The 17,086-nt window shown below is 42.4% G+C and overlaps 1 pseudogene; it reads right to left on the bottom strand.

The window, feature by feature from the left end:
• The window catches only part of LOC110343652, a 58,604-nt pseudogene extending 49,773 nt beyond the window's left edge, over positions 1-8,831 (bottom strand).
• Between the last annotated feature and the right edge of the window lie 8,255 nt (positions 8,832-17,086).

A 17,086-nucleotide genomic window follows, 5' to 3' on the forward strand; every position in this document is an offset into this window, starting at 1 on the left:
TTGACACTTGAAGCTAACAAGGACATCCACATCTGCAGAGTTTCTCACCTATGTCAATTCTTTGGTGTTGATAAAGACCTGAAGTATTTTTCAAGGCTTTGGCACAGTGTTTGTACATGAAGAGTGTCTCTGAGGTATGAAGTCTCTGGGGATACTTACGGTGTGAAGAACAGGTAAAGAACTTGCCACACTGCTTTTGTAGACTTGCTCATCAGAATGGGTTTCCCCATGTTTATATAGACACGAGGAACAGTTAAATCCTGGTCCTTTTCTGCACACGTCTCTCAGGCGTGAATTGTGTGAGGTCAAGCAACAACTGAGTGACATACAAGACATGTGCAAGATCCTTCACATTTTTAGGCTAGCTGTTTGAACTCTTTTGTGTGCTTTAAGTTATGCAGAGCTGTTACAAGCTCTCTCGGCATTTTTCACATTTAGACGGTTTTCCCTCAAGACGAATTTTCCGGAGGTTAGAAACTGTCGTTTGAATAGTAAAGCACTCACCACATGCTTCACAGGTGTACTGCTTCATTCTCTTATGGGTCCTGGCATGCTGAGAAACGTCGGAAGGACTGGGAAAGGCTTTGCCACACTCCTCACACTTATAGGGTCTCTCTTCAGAATGAATTCTTTGATGTCTTGTAAGACCTGAAGAATAGTAAAACATTTTGCCACATTCTTTGCATTCGTAGGATTTCTGTCCAGTGTGAGCATTCACATGTCGACGAAGGTGGTGACGCCTACTATAGGCTTTGCCACATTTTTCACAGGTATAACGCCTCTCTCCAGTATGGACGACTTTGTGTTTACTAACGTCCGAAAGACTGCTGAACGGTTTTCCACACTCTTCACACTTGTAAGGTTTCTCTCCAGTATGAACTCTTTGGTGTTTTCTAAAATCTGCAGGACTTAAGAACTTTTTGCCACATACTTCACACTCATAGGGTTTCTCCCCAGTATGAATCTTCTGGTGATTACTAAGTGTGGAAGGCAGAGTAAAGGCTTTGCCACATATGTCACACTTGTAGGGCTTCTCTCCAGTGTGAATATAATGGTGGCTACTAAGTGTGGAGTGCGAAGAAAAGGCCTTGCCACATACGTCACACTTGTAAGGTTTCTCTCTGGTGTGAATTTTCTGATGGTTATAAAGTATGGAGTGCGAAGAAGAGGCCTTGCCACATATGTCACACTTGTAAGGCTTCTCTCCAGTGTGAACTCTCAGATGACGAGTAAGAACTGAGTTCTTAGCGAAGGCTTTGCCACATTCTTTACATTTATAGGGTTTCTTCCCTGGTGAGTAAAAGGAAATGGAGAAAAGCTTAGAAACATTTGTCATATTTATAATGCTTATCTTTAACATGGAGACTTTAATTCATTTTCATGATAAATAAGAAACTATAATATGGACCACAACTATATCCACTGCACCTATGTTTAAAAAATACAAAGGCGAAAATCATTTAAATTTCAATTGAAAGAGGAAGATAACAAAATAGGATATAGAAATAATGGAACATAATTGGATAGTAATGGAAACTCTTCAGGCATTATGCTAACAGAAAGAAATCCATTAAACAAACAGAGAAACCATATGAGTGTACACACATAAAAATTACGAAGTAGCCAAACTAGGAAAACAGGAAGTTAATGAAGATGATGCCAAACAGGATGGACATAGAAAAAGACAGTTTTATCCTAAGTATGAAGTTTTAGTTGTGAAAGGCAGAAAACATAGGCTGCATAACAAGAGGACTGCTCATAACACCATTAAATGATATCTTTCATCATTGCAAGTTAGTAGACTTTATATAATATTTTAATGACAAGAGCATAAATCAGAAAGAATTCAAGTTCTTCTATAAATGACATAATTTTGCTAATGAAGAAATATAAATTCACACATTTTAATGAACTATTCATTTCTAAGAGAAATAACCACTGAGTATACAATGAAGAGAAAAACTATACAAGGCGTGCAAATCTGAGGCCCCTGTTTACACATGTTAGTGGAAATATACAACTTTGTGATCATAGAAACAGGTATTTTAATACAGGTTTTTTATAGATGTTAAAAAATAGTAACAAAATGTTTAATTTTAGGTATTCCATCTACAAAAATGCATGGAGTACATGCAAACAGCAAAATCACAGTAAGGAAAATGGAACTGCAAAATGAGGAACAAACCTCGAACTCACAAAATTATTTTTTTGGGGGGTGGGTGGATTTCGAGACAGGGTTTTCTCTGTGGCTTTGGAGGTTGTCCTGGAACTCACTCTGTAGACCAAGTTGGCCTCCAACTCACAGAGATCCGAATGCCTCTCTCTCCCAAGTGCTGGGATTAAAGGCGTGCACCACCACCACCTGGCTCAAAATCACAAAATTCTTAACTACCGTAAGAAACATTCTAGACGTCTACAGTTTTCACCCATGACTACCTACGCACAAAGGGCAGGCATGTTAAATCACTGACACTGTGTGGGATAACACACAAAGATGAATACAGTATTCAGACAGTGCTCTGATAAGGCAATGTAATTAACATAAAGAGCCCTGACAGAGCCAGGCGGTGGTGGTACAGGCCTTTAATCCCAGCACGCAGGAGGCAGAGCCAGGTGGATCTCTGTAAATTCCAGGTCAGCCTGGTCTACAAAGATCCAGGACAGCCAGAAAGACAAATAGAAACCCTGTCTCGAAACAAAACAAAACAAAGAAGAGACAAGACAGAAAAAAAGGTGGGGTCCTAATCAGAGAGGGTTAGGGAGATAACTACAGTAGAAGGAGGGAGGTAAAAATAACAGTAAGGTTTTTTAAAAATTAATAAGGACTAGCTGTGGTGGCTCACGCCTTTAATCCCAGCACTCGTGAGGCAGAGGCAGGCGGATCTCTGTGAGTTTGAAACCAACTTGGTCTACAAGAGCTAGTTCCAGGACAGCCTCCAAAGCCACAGAGAAACCCTGCCTCGAAACACCCCCCCAAAAAAAATTTAATAAGGACTCACACTGCTATCTACCTAAAATTTATGTATCTTAGTATATGGGAATCTGGGTATAAATATGTATATAAAATTTAAATGGAGTTTTCCCATCTGGGGTGACAATGCTGTCTCCAAGAGCAAAGACCTTGAACACCACCCATGAGAAACCCTCTTTTGAGTGACTCATCAAGGTTGTCCAAGAGACTCCCAAAACATACAGACTATTGTTAATGATGCCTTTGGTTGCTTATCAGAGACAGAAGGTGATTTCTTATTGCTGAAACACCATGTACTTAAGACACAGGGGCCAGAGGTCAGAGAGCAGGAAATGACCTGAATGCTTCCTCCCTGAGGACCAGTTCTGGTAACAGATGGCACCATGCAAGCTTCCAGAGAAAGGAGGCAACCAAAAATCCTACCCAGTGCTGATGTCTATGGACTCCACCAATGACGAACACGGCATAGCAAGCCTAAGGGTGCAATACTGACAAGTACACCTTAGCAGTAACCAACGGCTCCCCAATTTAGGACTCACTCAACAAGACAGAAATCTTGCCTGGTACTGGAAACTGAGCCAACTATACAGGGTTAATGAAATCATGGATCTTGGAAAAGAACTTCCAAAGACCACTCTTTTAAACTAGCATAATCTCTAACACTACATTCTAAATGCTTATCCTTATACCCACAGGCAAGTGTAGACCTTATTCCTCATCAAGAACACTTCTCTTTGCAACAAACTCGAGACCATTACAGATAAATGTGGAGTTGTGGAGCCTGGTCCCAATGAATATATCTCCAAAACAACTCCTGCACCTAAGGTTCGGGGAACACATGGAGCAGGGCGTGAAAAGATTTTTAGGAGTCACCAGTATTGCAGAGTTTACTGTGGGATAGTATCTCCCGGTAATGTCAGAACTACACTCAAATCTCACCAACTTGACTGCTAGACAAGAGCTAACAAAGACAACAAATAGACAGGCCAGAGTGCACAGGGGACAGCCACCAGGCCTAAGCCCTACTCAAAGAACTACAGGCAACCACGAAATGTGGAGAGGAGGAACAGTCTTCCGTAGGGAAGAGCCTACCAACTGGTTATTCAATACCAAATGTTCAGTCCTGAAATCATATGTACAAGTAACATGCAGAGTGAACAGTTTACTTAGAAATATACGCATAAATATGCATATAACAACAACTAATTAAAAAGAAGGCCACAAATTTGAAAGAAAGAAAGAGTACATGGGAGGGTTTAAAAGGGTGAAAGGAAAGCAGGGAAATGACATAATCTCAAAAAGTTCCCTCTGACCCCTCTGTTGGAACCGACCTCCCACTCTGCCCTCTGACCCCTCACTCCTACACACCTGGGTGCACATTCTGAAGCTCTGGGTTTTTCTCCAGAAACCGGACCAGTAATGGCTTGGAGAAAGAGAGGCCTGTGTGAAGGGGCAAAGAAGAGAATTAACATTTTTATTCCACTATTGTGCTGATGGGGGGGTGAGGACACGGACAGACAGAACGGGACGGGACGGACAGACGGACGGAACGACACAATAAATGACTGTAGAGATGGCTGGGGAGATGGTTCAGTGGTTAAGAACACTGCCTGCTCTTCCACAGGTCCTGAGTTTAATTCCCAGCCATCTAAAATGAATCTGATACCCTCTTCTGACCTGCAGGTATATGTGCAGATAGAGCGAAATATACATAAAAAATAATCTCAAAAAATTATTTAAAAAATAGATGACTGTAGAAAATTACCTCTTCAAATCAATAAGCATTTTAGAATATTTCCTTGGGAGGAATTTGTAATCACATATCTTCACTTCTGTCATTTACAAGGAAAACTATAAAATTAGAAAAAGAATAAAACATTTTGTTTTCCATGTGTGCTCCATGCCTCGTTCCATTTAATTTCTGACATTATAACTACAGTGAAGGACACAAACCCTGGAACAAACAGGTGAACAGCACTAGATGAAATCTGTCTTAGTTATAGCAACAATTCTTGCAAACGGGGCCTATGAGCTGGGCATGGTGGCTCACCCCCTTTAACCGCAACAGCTGGGAAGCAGAGAGACACATCTCTGAGTTCAAGATTAGCCTGGTCTACAGAGTGAGCTCCAGGATAGCCAGAGAAACCCTGTCTCAAAACAAACAAACATACTTAGATGAACATCGTTAGAAAGCGCAAGCTCCCATGAGATGGCCTCTAGAAGGAAGGTACACGCTGAATTCACTACGGATGAGATCCTCACCTAGGAACACGAGGTTGCTATAATTCTCTAGCGTCACTTCCCTGTACAGATTCCATTGAGCAGAGTTCAGGCATTCCCGCTCCTCTGTAGAGAAATCAATGGTCACATCCTTGAATGACAGCATGTTCTAAAATAAAGATCAATGAATGAATACCACACGATAGGCTAATTAAAACCATTAACAGTAATACAAATACAATAGGTATCGTGTGTTTGTGAATACCACTCTAAAACTTACCTCAGGTAAAAGCAGAGCTAGCAATACCTGTGACATGGGTAAGCGATATTACTAATTTATTTTTGATGTAGTCTCATGATCTCAGTACCCATCTAAAGAGAATGGTGAAGCATCCTAAAGTGCATATGGCTATTACATAATTAAGAGTGTTAAATGTAAAATGAATCCACCTCGTAGGGGATGCAAATCATATGCCTGTATTATGCACCACACTTTATAGATATTTCTCATAGGGGAGTCACACTGCATGAGCCGTTAAAACAATGTGAATGAAATGAAAATGCAGATTCTGGTGTAGATGCTGTGGTCCGAAGTCTGAATTTCCTAGTATACACAGAGTTTGGTAGTGACACTGAATTTGTAGGAGTTTAGAAGTACTCCCCCTTCTGTCTCTGTCTCTCTATCTCTCACAAAAACCAACCCCCCCCCCAAAGAAAGTAAACAGGCCCAGGTGGATTCACAGAATTGTACCCTGCTGTTTAAAGAAATTCTATAGCCAACATTCTTAAGTAAAAAGTAAACTTCTTACTGCTTCAGGGCCCTCATTTGTATGGTCAGGCTGCTGACCCCTCTTAGTCTAGCATACATGGTATGAAGGAATCTAGACATGTGAGCATTTCTTTTACATTTTCCAACAGAATGGAGGACAGCTTCTAAAAGTTCCCTTGTAAGACTCTGGGTTTCTTTGGTGTTTGCTGTAGTGTTACCCTGTTTATCCCTGTTCCTCTTAATTAGGCCATCCTTTCCTCCCTCTGGTCAGCAGAGCCGACAGTTTGTCTGTCTTCTTCCCAAAGAACCAGCTCTGAGTTTCATCGGTTGTCTTTATAGCTTTCTTGGGTTCTATTTCACCTCCTTAAACATAATAGAACCTGAATTTTTTTATCATTTTTGTCACTGAATGTGTTTGGTTTGTTGTTCTTTTGCACAATTCTTGAGTTGTGTCATGAAGTAATTTGTATTCTTTATGATTTTTTAACATATACATATATTCTTAAAGACATAAATTTCCATCATGGGTCTACTTTAATTTCATTTAAGTTTCAGAAATTTTTTGAAATCCATAAGATTCTGGGGCAATTCACTCCAAATTTGAAGGGACCAGAGATTCCAACATAGACTATACATACTATACTCAGCAAAACTATCTGATACAGTAAAAGGAGAAAGAAAAACTGAATTCACTGGACACCAGGCATGCAAGTGGTTCACAGACATATAGGAAGGCAAATACTGAGAGAGAGAGAGAGAGAGACAGAGACAGAGACAGAGAGACAGAGAGAGAGAGGGAGGGAGAGAGAGAGATAGAGGGAGAGAGAGAGGAGGGAGAGAGAGACAGAGAGGGAGAGAGAGGAGAGGAGAGAGGAGACAGAGAGAGGGAGAGAGAGGGGAGAGAGAGACAGAGGGGGGGAGAGAGACAGAGACAGGAGAGAGAAAGAGAGGGAGGGAGAGAGAGAGGGAGAGGGAGAGACAGAGAGGAGAGAGAGGGAGGGAGAGAGAGAAAACAGCAATGGAGAAGGCTAATGGATCCTCAAGTCACAAGCAAAGTTATTTAATAGAAAATCCGGTATTTTTATACTTTAAAAAAAATGGGCCGGGCATTGGTAGCGCACGCCTTTAATCCCAGCACTCGGGAGGCAGAGGCAGGCGGATCTCTGTGAGTTCGAGACCAGCCTGGACTACCAAGTGAGTTCCAGGACAGCCTCCAAAGCCACAGAGAAACCCTGTCTCGAAAAACCAAAAAATAAAAAAAAAAAATGGACATTGACAAATGCCGCGTCCGCTGCGCAGCCTGTGTCCAAGAATGTGCGGAGGGTGTAGGGGATTGACAACACAGAGACTCGTTCAATGGTGTAAAGAAAAACTTTAAGCAGGCCCCAAAAAGGCTCAAGAAAACTCCCCAAGAAAGGTCTCCCTCCAGAAAAGCTTCTGCTCTCTCTGTACCCCTGGCTGGTTCAGCTCGGACACCAAAAACTGATTTGGGTGTGTCATAAGAGGCGGTTAGTCTTTGGACAAGGTCGAGGTCAGGTCGGTTCCTGTGGGCCAGCCCTTTTCAGGAACTTGTTGCCCTGGGCATTGTATTGTTTTTAGTAAACATGTTTTTAGTAAACATTGTCTTACAGCTGCCTACTCCCAGGCCTACGCGGACGTGGGTCTCTGCCCAAGGTCTGGTGTCCCCACAGACAAAACCTTCTCTGCATTAAGAAATGAGAAACACAGCCCCCACTGTCCTTTATAAGATTGGCAGGTCCCAGAGCAGAGAGAAGATGACACAGTCCTCTGAGAGAATGAGAGGATCCCAAACGGAAGAAGGAACTGCAGGGGTCACTCCCTAATGCTGCCCAAACGGAAGAAGGAACTGCAGGGGTCACTCCCTAAGGCTGCCCAGCACCGGCGGCCACTGCTCACAGTGGAAATGACTGCTGTGCTCAGGTCATTCTCCCCACAGTGGGTGCAGGGGACAAGGCCTGCCACCCTGGTGTCATTTGGGTGGGTTTTTAAAGGAAATATGTCAGGACACTTGAGACTAGCAAAGGTTACTTTTAAGTGAAAGAAATGTGATTTCCTAAGACTTGCTGCATACTGACACTCATCGCCCCGTCAGAATATGGAGTTTCATCTTCTCCTTCAAGGGAGACTGGTCCCAGACACAGGCCTAGAACAGAGCGGAGGGGGTGGACGTTATGAGAACTCTCGCACCTGCTGTCTATGTGCCTTTAGAGGCATTCTGTGAGAGAAGCCCGAACTAATGGGACTGCTCTCCTCCAGGACAGGTCCAACTCCCCGACATTATTCCGGGCCCCTCCTTTTGGGCTCCCTCGTAGTTCTCGAACATGAGATAAGAGTTTATAAACTTGGCCAACACGAGTACTACGCGGCTACAAAGTGCAGCAGGGACCAGAAACTCACTTTCTTCTCTAGAGACGCTGAGAAACCTGACTACAGCCATTTAGAGGAAGTCAGCAGGTGCCAGCCAGCATGCTTCCCTGGGCGAGCTGGTAAGTGAGCTCCCAGCACAGCCTTGGGTGCTTGCAGCCAGCGGACCCGCCCTGCCAGGGAGTCAGATCCCGGGTGAACTGGAGCAGCCTTGGACTCAGCACCGTCCCCATCGCCCTCTCCCTGACTCAGTGGTTCAGCCTAGGTTCGGACTGCATCTCCGAAGTGAGCTTCTTCCCGCTCCCCATGTACCCCGGTCCACTTCTTGCAAGATGGACCTGCCGGCTCACCTTGGGCAATCCCTCAGTTGCCCTGCACCCTGAACCAACCTTCTTCACTCAGAGATCCGACCGCAGCAGGAGAGTAAGAAACTTGAGTCCAAACAGGAGAGGGGAGCGGCGTGGGGGCAGAACTTGAGCAGGACGAACTCAGAAGACACCGCGTTGAGCCTTGCTTGTGACGTCACAACGGGCGAGACTACATTTCCCATAAATCTGTGTAACTGACGCCTGGAGTCGCTGCAGGCAGGAGACGGTGGGAAAGGATTGAAACGCGCAACCTCTGCCGCTAGAGGGAGACGCACAGGGAGTCAAGCTGCCCTTAACAGCCTCAGCTTGCAAACTGAGATGTTTGGATGTGAGTGGAGACCTGGCAGTAATGTTCATTACATTTATTACTTATTTTTGGTCACTTTCCTGTGATTTCACACACGGGTATGCCTATTACAGAAACTTACTACAGAACAAAACATTCAATTGGACTTTTTACCTTGAGATGATTACAAGGAACTCACAGGGGAAATCACTGCTAACTAAGCCTTTGGAAATGAACTATAAACAGAGGCCTTGTGGCAGAGGCGCAGGGATCACAGCTCCAAGGTGTGCCTGATCTACAGAGTGAGTTCAAAGCTTCCCTGGGCAATTTAAGAAAGCCTTGGATATGCTCGGTGGTGGTGCCCACACCGTTAATTCCATCAGACTGGTTCAAGGCCAGCCTAGTCTAGAGCACGAGTTCCAGGACCACCCAGGCTGCACAGAAAAACCCTGTGTCTAAAACGACTATAAGGTAATTAATGTAGGAAATCAATACTGTTAAAATCCAGTTCTCCAGACAGATCCTACACTAATGTCATTGTGACCATGCTAAGTACAGATTAATTACAGGGATAAACAGCCTTACCTAGCAACCTATGTGCTTGAGGCAAGTAACTAGAAACAAAGTTGTCTATTCAGATTTACCTAGGCAACACTCTTAATACTTTGGAGATCTACAGGATATGACATTTAAAATGTTTACTAAAAAGCTTATTATATCAGACAGAGAATCCCAGCTCCTGACAGTGACCCAAAGTCTCCAAAGAAGATTATAGCACATCTCAATGTCTACACAATGCTGACCAGGGGGCTGATTCCCCCTATGCACACCTGCTGCCAGGACCTAGTCCAAACCTTGGACAAGTGACAGGACATTGGAGAATTGATTGCCCCTCTTTTGCCTAGACAAAATAAGGTCAGTCTTTTCCATGTCCCTCTTCCACAGAGAGAAGAAACTCTCACCTTATGGGCCTGGTGAATATTTTTTTATTAATTTTTTTATTTTTAAGTTTAAATTTAAATTAGAAACATGGTTGGTTCACAGGTCAGTTCCAGGTCCCTCTCCCTTTCCCTCCCCTCCTCCCATGTCCTCTCCCCAACTCCCCCATTATCCCCTCATTTCCCCAGGGAGGGTGAGGCCCTCCATGGGGCTGTCCATAGTCTGTCATTTCATCCAGGGCAGGGCCTAGACCCTTCCCCAAGAGTTCAGCGTGAGAGTTCATCTCACATTGTTGGGTGGGAGTCCAAAGTCCATGTGTATACTCGGGATTAATACTGATCTATGCCCAAGGCTCAATAGATTACCTAGGCCTCCTCACTGACACCCCCAGTCAGGGGGTCTTGATCAGTCCCATGTTGGATTCCCAGGCATCAGCTTGGGATTCAAGAGTTAAGCCTTGTCAGGTCAGCTGTTTCTGGGGTTAAACCAGCCCAGTCTTAACTCCTTTAGTCATTAGTCCTCTCTCTGTTACTGGCTTTCTTGAGTTCAGCTCAGTACTTAACCGAGGGAGTCTGCCTCTTCTTCCATCAGCCACTGAATGAAGTTTCTCTTTCCTAGACTCTAAGGCCATGGGATTGTAGGCTGGCACTCCCCAGATCTATGTCTAAAATCCATATATGAGAGAGTACATGCCATATTTCTCTTTTTGTGACTGTGTTACCTCACTCAGGATGGTTTCTTCTAGTGTCATCCATTTGCCTGCGAATCTCAGGATTCCATTATTTTTTTCTGCTGAATTGTACTCCATTGTGTAAATGTACCACATTTTCTCTGTCCACTCTTCGGCTGAGGGGCATCTAGGTTGCTTCCAAGTTCTGGCTATTACAAATAAAGCTGCTATGAACATAGTGGAACAGACATCTTTGTTGTATGAATGGGCATCTTTTGGATATATACCTAAGAGTGGAGTTGCTGGGTCTTGTGGTAGGTTTATTCCCATTTTTCTGAGGAATCTCCACACTGATTTCCAAAGTGGCTGCACCAGTTGGCACTCCCACCAGCAATAGAGGAGTGTTCCCCTTTCACCACATCCTCTCCAGCATAAATTGTCATTGGTGTTTTTTTTTTGTTGTTGTTTTTTATTTTGTTTTGTTTAGTTTTGTTTTGGTTTTTGGTTTTATGTATTGTTGTGGAGGCTGTTGGTCCAGCATGGCCTCGAACTCACAGAGATCCGCCTGCCTCTGCCGCCTCCCGAGTGCTGGGATTAAAGGCGTGCACCACCACCGCCCAGCTAGGTGGTGTTTTTTATTTTAGCCATTCTGACAGGAGTGAGATGGTATCTCATAGTTGTTTTGATTTGCATTTCCCGGATGGATAAGGATGTTGAGCACTTTCTCAAGTGCCTCTCAGCCATTTTAGACTCCTCTATTGAAAATTCTCTATTTAGTTCTGCAGCCCACTTTTTAATTGGATTCTTTGGTGTTTTGGAGACTTGCTTCTTGAATTCTTTGTAAATTTTGGAGATCAACCCTCTGTCAGATGTGGGGTTAGTGAATATTTTCTCCCATTCTGTGGGCTGCCTTTTTGTCTTGCTGACTGTGTCCTTTGCTTACAGAAGCTTCTCAGTTTCAGGAGGTCCCATTTATTAATTGTTGATCTCACTGTCTGTGCTACTGGTGTTATGTTCAGGAAGCTGTCTCCTGTACCAATTCCTTCAAGGGTACCACCCACTTTCTCTTCTAAGAGGTTCAGTGTGGCTGGATTTATATTGAGGTCTTTGATCCATTTGGACTTAAGTTTTGTGCATGGCGATAAACATGGATCGATCTGCATTCTTCTACATGCCAGCCTCCAGTTATGCCAGCACCATTTGTTGAAGATGCTTTCTTTATTCCATTGTATATTTTTAGCTTCTTTGTCAAAGATCAGATGTTCATACGCGTGTGGGTTAATATCCGGGTTTTCAATTCGATTCCATTGGTCTACCTGCCTATTTTTGTGCCAATACCAAGCTGTTTTCAGGACTATAGCTCTATAATAGAGCTTGAGGTCGGGATGGTGATGCCTCCGGACGTTGCCTTGTTGAACAGGGTTGTTTTGGCTATCCTGGGTCTTTTGTTTTTCCAACAAAAGTGACTATTGTTCTTTCAAGGTCTGTGAAGAATTGTGCTGGGATTTTAATGGGGATTGCATTGAATCTGTAGATTGCTTTTGACAAGATTGCCATTTTTACTACATTGATCCTACCTATCCAAGAGCATGGGAGATCTTTCCATTTTCTGAGGGCTTCTTTAATTTCTTTCTTTAAAGATTCTTTCACTTGTTTGGTTAGCATTACCCAAGGTATTTTATGTTGTTTGTGGCAATTGTAAAGGGTGATGTTTCCCTGATTTCTTTCTCAGCCCTTTTATCGTCTGTATATAGTAGGGATACTGATTTTCGTGAGTTGATCTTGTAGCCTGCCACATTGCTGAAGGTATTAATCAGCTGTAAGAGTTCCCTGGCAGAGTTCTTTGGGTCATTTATGAAAACTATCATATCATCTGCAAACAGTGAAAGTTTGACCTCCTCCTTCCCAATTTGTATCCCCTTGATCCCCTTTTGTTGTCGTATGGCAATGGCTAGAACTTCAAGTACTATGATGAAAAGGTATGGAGAGAGTGGACAGCCGTGTTTTGTTCCTGATTTAGAGGAATTGGGTTGAGTTTCTGTGCATTTAGTTTGATGTTAGCTGTTGGTTTACTGTATGCAGCTTTTATTATGTTTAAGTATGATCCTGTTATCCCAGATCTCTCCAAGACCTTTATCATGAAGGTGTGTTGGATTTTGTCAAAGGCTTTTTCAGCATCTAGTGAGATGATCATGTGATTTTTGTTTTTCAGCTTGTTTATATGGTGGATTATGTTGATGGATTTTCGTATGTTGAACCATCCCTGCATCCCTGGGATGAAACCTACTTGATCGTGGTGAATGATTGTTTTCATGTGTTCTTGGATCCGATTTGCCAGTATTTTATTGAGTATTTTTGCATCAATGTTCATGAGGGATATTGGCCTGAAGTTCTCCTTATTAGTTGTGTCTTTGTGTGGCTTGGGTATCAATGTTATTAAAGCCTCGTAAAAAGAGTTTGGCAAAGACCCTTCTGCTTCTATTGCATGGAATACTTTGAGGAGAATTGGTATAAGCTGTTGTTTTAATTTCTGGTAAAATTCTGCACTGAAGCTATCTGGCCTGGCCCTTTTTTTTTTTGGTTGGGAGACTTTTGATGACTGCTTCTATTTCCTCAGGTGTTATAGGACTATCTAAATTGCTTTTCTGTTCTTCATTTAATTTTGGTAAGTGATATTTATCCAGAAAATTGTCCATTTCCTTTAAATTTTCAAATTTTGTGGAGTATAGCTTTTCAAAATATGACCTAATGATTCTCTGGATTTCCTCAGTATCTGTTATGTCTCCATTTTCATTTCTGATTTTGTTAATTTGCATGTTCACTCTCTGCTGTTTGGTAAGTTTGGACAAAGGTTTGTCCATCTTGTTGATTTTCTCAAAGAACCAATTCTTCGTTGCATTGATTCTTTGTAATGTTTTCCTAGTTTCCACTTCATTGATTTCAGCCTTCAATTTGATTATTTCCTGGCGTCTACTCCTCCTGGAGAAGTTTGCTTCTTCGTGTTCTAGAGCTTTCAGCTGTGCTGTTATTTCTCTAGTATAACTGTTCTCCAGTTTCTTCATGTGGGCACTTAGTGCTATGAGCTTCCCCCGTAGCACTGCTTTCAAGGTGTCCCATAGGTTTGGGTATGTTGTGTCTTCATTCTCATTGAATTCTAGATAGTCTATAATTTTTTTATTTCTTCTTTGACACAGGAATGGTGCAGTTGTACATTATTCAATTTCCACGAGTTTGTAGGTTTTCTGCAATTTGTGTTGTTGATGAATTCTAATTTTAAAGCATGGTGGTCTGATAAGATGCATGGAGTTATTCCAATTTTTTTGATGCTGCTGAGGTTGGATATGTTGCCAAGTATGTGGTCGATTTTTGAGAAGGTTCCATGTGGTGGTGAGAAGAAGGTATATTCTTTTTTATGTGGATGAAATATTCTATAGTTTCTGTTAATCCCAGTTGGGTCATTATTTCTATTAGACCCTTTGCTTCTTTGTTGAGTTTCTGTCTGGTATTCCTGTCTAGTGGTGAGAGTGGTATGTTGAAATCTCCCATTATAAGTGTGTGGGGCTTTATATGTGATTTAAGTTTTAGGAATGTTTGTTTTACGAATGTGAATGCCTTTGTATTTGGGGAATAGATGTTCAGGATAGACACTTCATTTTGGTGGATTTCGCCTGTGATGAGTATGTAATGACCTCCTTCATCTCTTTTGATTGATTTTATTTTAAAGTCTAATTTGTTATATATTAGGTTTGCTACCCCTGCCTGTTTCTTGGGTCCATTTGATTGGAAAATTTTTTCCCAACCTTTAACTCTCAGGTAATGTCTGTTTTTGAGGGTGAGGTGTGTTTCTTGTATGCAACAGAAGGATGGGTTCTGTCTTCGAATCCATTCTGCTAGCCTGTGTCTTTTTATGGGTGAGTTAAGGCCATTAATGTTGAGAGATATTAATGACCATTGATCGCTCATTATTCTTCAATTTGCAATGGTTGTTGTTGATGGAATTATGTGTGGAATTTCACCCCTTTGTTCTTTTGGCTGTTGGTAGAGAGGGATTCTCTAATGCCTATGTTTTTCTGGTTGTAGTTAACTTCCTTGGGTTGGAGTTTTCCTTCCAAAACTTTCTGTAGGGCTGGGTTAGTGGATACGTATTGCTTGAATCTAGTTTCGTCATGGAATATCTTGTTTTCTCCATCTATAGTGATTGAGAGCTTTGCCGGGTATAGTAGTCAGGGCTGGCACCCTTGGTCTCTTAGTGTTAGCAGAATATCTATCCAGGACCTTCTGGCTTTCAGAGTTTCCATGGAGAAGTCAGGTGTAAGTCTGATAGGTCTGCCTTTATATGTTACTTGGCCTTTTTCCTTAGCTGCTCTTAATATTCTTTCTTTATTTTGTATATTTGGGGTCTTGATTATGTGGCAAGGGAACTTTTTTTTGTGGTCCACTCTATCTGGTGTTCTGTAAGCTTCTTGTACCTTCATTGGCATGTCTTTCTTTTCTTTTCTTTTTTTTTTTTTTTTTTTTTTTTTTTTTTTTGGTTTTTGAGACAGGGTTTCTCTGTGGCTTTGGAGGCTGTCCTGGAACTCGCTTGGTAGTCCAGGCTGGTCTCGAACTCACAGAGATCCGCCTGCGTTTGCCTCCCGAGTGCTGGGATTAAAGGCGTGCGCCACCAACGCCCGGCTGGCATGTCTTTCTTAAGGTTGGGAAAGTTTTCTTCTATGATTTTGTTGAATATGTTTCTGCCCCTTTCAGGTGGTTTTCTTCTTCTTCTATACCTATTATTCTTAGGTTTGGGCTTTTCATGGTGTCCCATATTTCCTGGATGTTTTGTGTTAAGGATTTGTTGGACTTAGATTTTCTTTGGTTAGTGAATCCATTTCTCCTAGTGTATCTTCAACACCTGAGATTCTCTCTTCCATCTCTTGTATTCTGTTGGTAATGCTTGTATCAGCAGTACCTGACCGTTTGCCCAGCTTTTCTATTTCCAGCCTTTCTTCAGATTGTCTCTATTTCAGTTTTCAACCCTTGCACTGTTCGCATTGTTTCTTGCAATTTTCAGTTTATCATTTCGTCCATTTGTTGTATTTTATGAATTTTTTGTTTTGTTCTTTCTTCCATTTCTTGCATTTTTTTGGTTTGCTTTTTCTTCCATTTCTTGCATTTTTTGGTTTGTTTTTTCTTCCATTTCTTGTAGTTTTTGGCTTGCTTTTTCTTCCAGTTCTTGTATTTTTTGTTTGTTTCTTCTTCCATTTCTTTCATTTTTTGTTTTGTTTTTTCTTCCATTTCTTGCATTTTTGGGCTTGTTTTTTCTTCCATTTCTTGCATTTTTTGGTTTATTTTTTCATCCATGTCTTTGAGGGATTTTCCTATATCCTCTTTTAGGGCCTCTATCATTTTCATGAAAGTGGTTTTAAGGTTGGAGTCTTGCTGGTGTGGAGTCTCTAGAATCTGGTGGTGTCACATTTGTTTTTCTGTTGCTGAGTGTGTTTTTGTATTGTCTCTTTCCCTTCTCTTCTAGTGGGTGCAGAAAGAGCCCCTTACTGGTCTGGTGGTTACAGGACCAGAGTTGCTTTTGGTGGGTGCTAGCAAGTCCAATAATCTGGTAGTTCTTCTATTCCTTGTCCTCGTTCTGATCCCTTGGATGGAGAAGAAGACCAGGAATCTGGGGTGCTTAGCCTCTCACCTGGTCCCCTGGACCCTTTGCTGTATCTGCTGGTTTCCTGGTATCGTTGGTGGGAGAGAAGACCTGGAGTCTAGGGTGTTTGGCTCCCGCCAGGATTGGAAGCTCTGTGCAGTTCCCAGGTGGTCCCCAGGCAATAGAACACAGGCCCAGATGCAGGGTCTGTTTTATCTGGATCCGCCGGAACAGCTGTTCCCCGGGCCTGGTGAATATTGATGCTGTTTTTTAATACTTCTGCCTCCAAGGCTAATGGAGACTTGGGTATGGCTAACTGTATATGGACTGGTTCCTGACATTTCTTAATAGATTCAGAAACTGTATAAAATTTATCCTTTTCACATCACTGATAGTATTAATGGTTAGATTAAAGCCAACTTGATAGCTCATTTTACATATTATGCAGGAGCATATAAATTTTGCATATAAAGTTCTGATAACAAGCTCACTGTTTGGAATTTATTTTGGTTGTCATCTAAGTATAAAATCCATCAGGCCAAAGCAAGGGGAGATAACTTCGAATGGTCATGACAGGTGGGAAGGGAAGACAAATGGCCCTGACCCCAGGGGACAACCATACTGTCGCGTCTGCTGCTCGGCCTGTGTCCGAGAACGTGCGGAGGGTGTCGGGGATTGACAACACAGAGACTTGTTCAACAATGTAAAGAAAACTTTAAGCAGGCCCCAAAAAGGTTCAAGAAAACTTCCTAAGAAAGGCTCCCACCAGAGAAGCTTCTGGTCTCTCCTCTCCCCTGGCTGGTTCTGCTCTGACACCAAAAACTGATCTGGGCATGGCAGAAGGGGCGG

This window comes from Mesocricetus auratus, unplaced genomic scaffold (genome assembly GCF_017639785.1).
Source record: "Mesocricetus auratus isolate SY011 unplaced genomic scaffold, BCM_Maur_2.0 Super-Scaffold_100015, whole genome shotgun sequence".
NCBI lineage: Eukaryota > Metazoa > Chordata > Mammalia > Rodentia > Cricetidae > Mesocricetus > Mesocricetus auratus.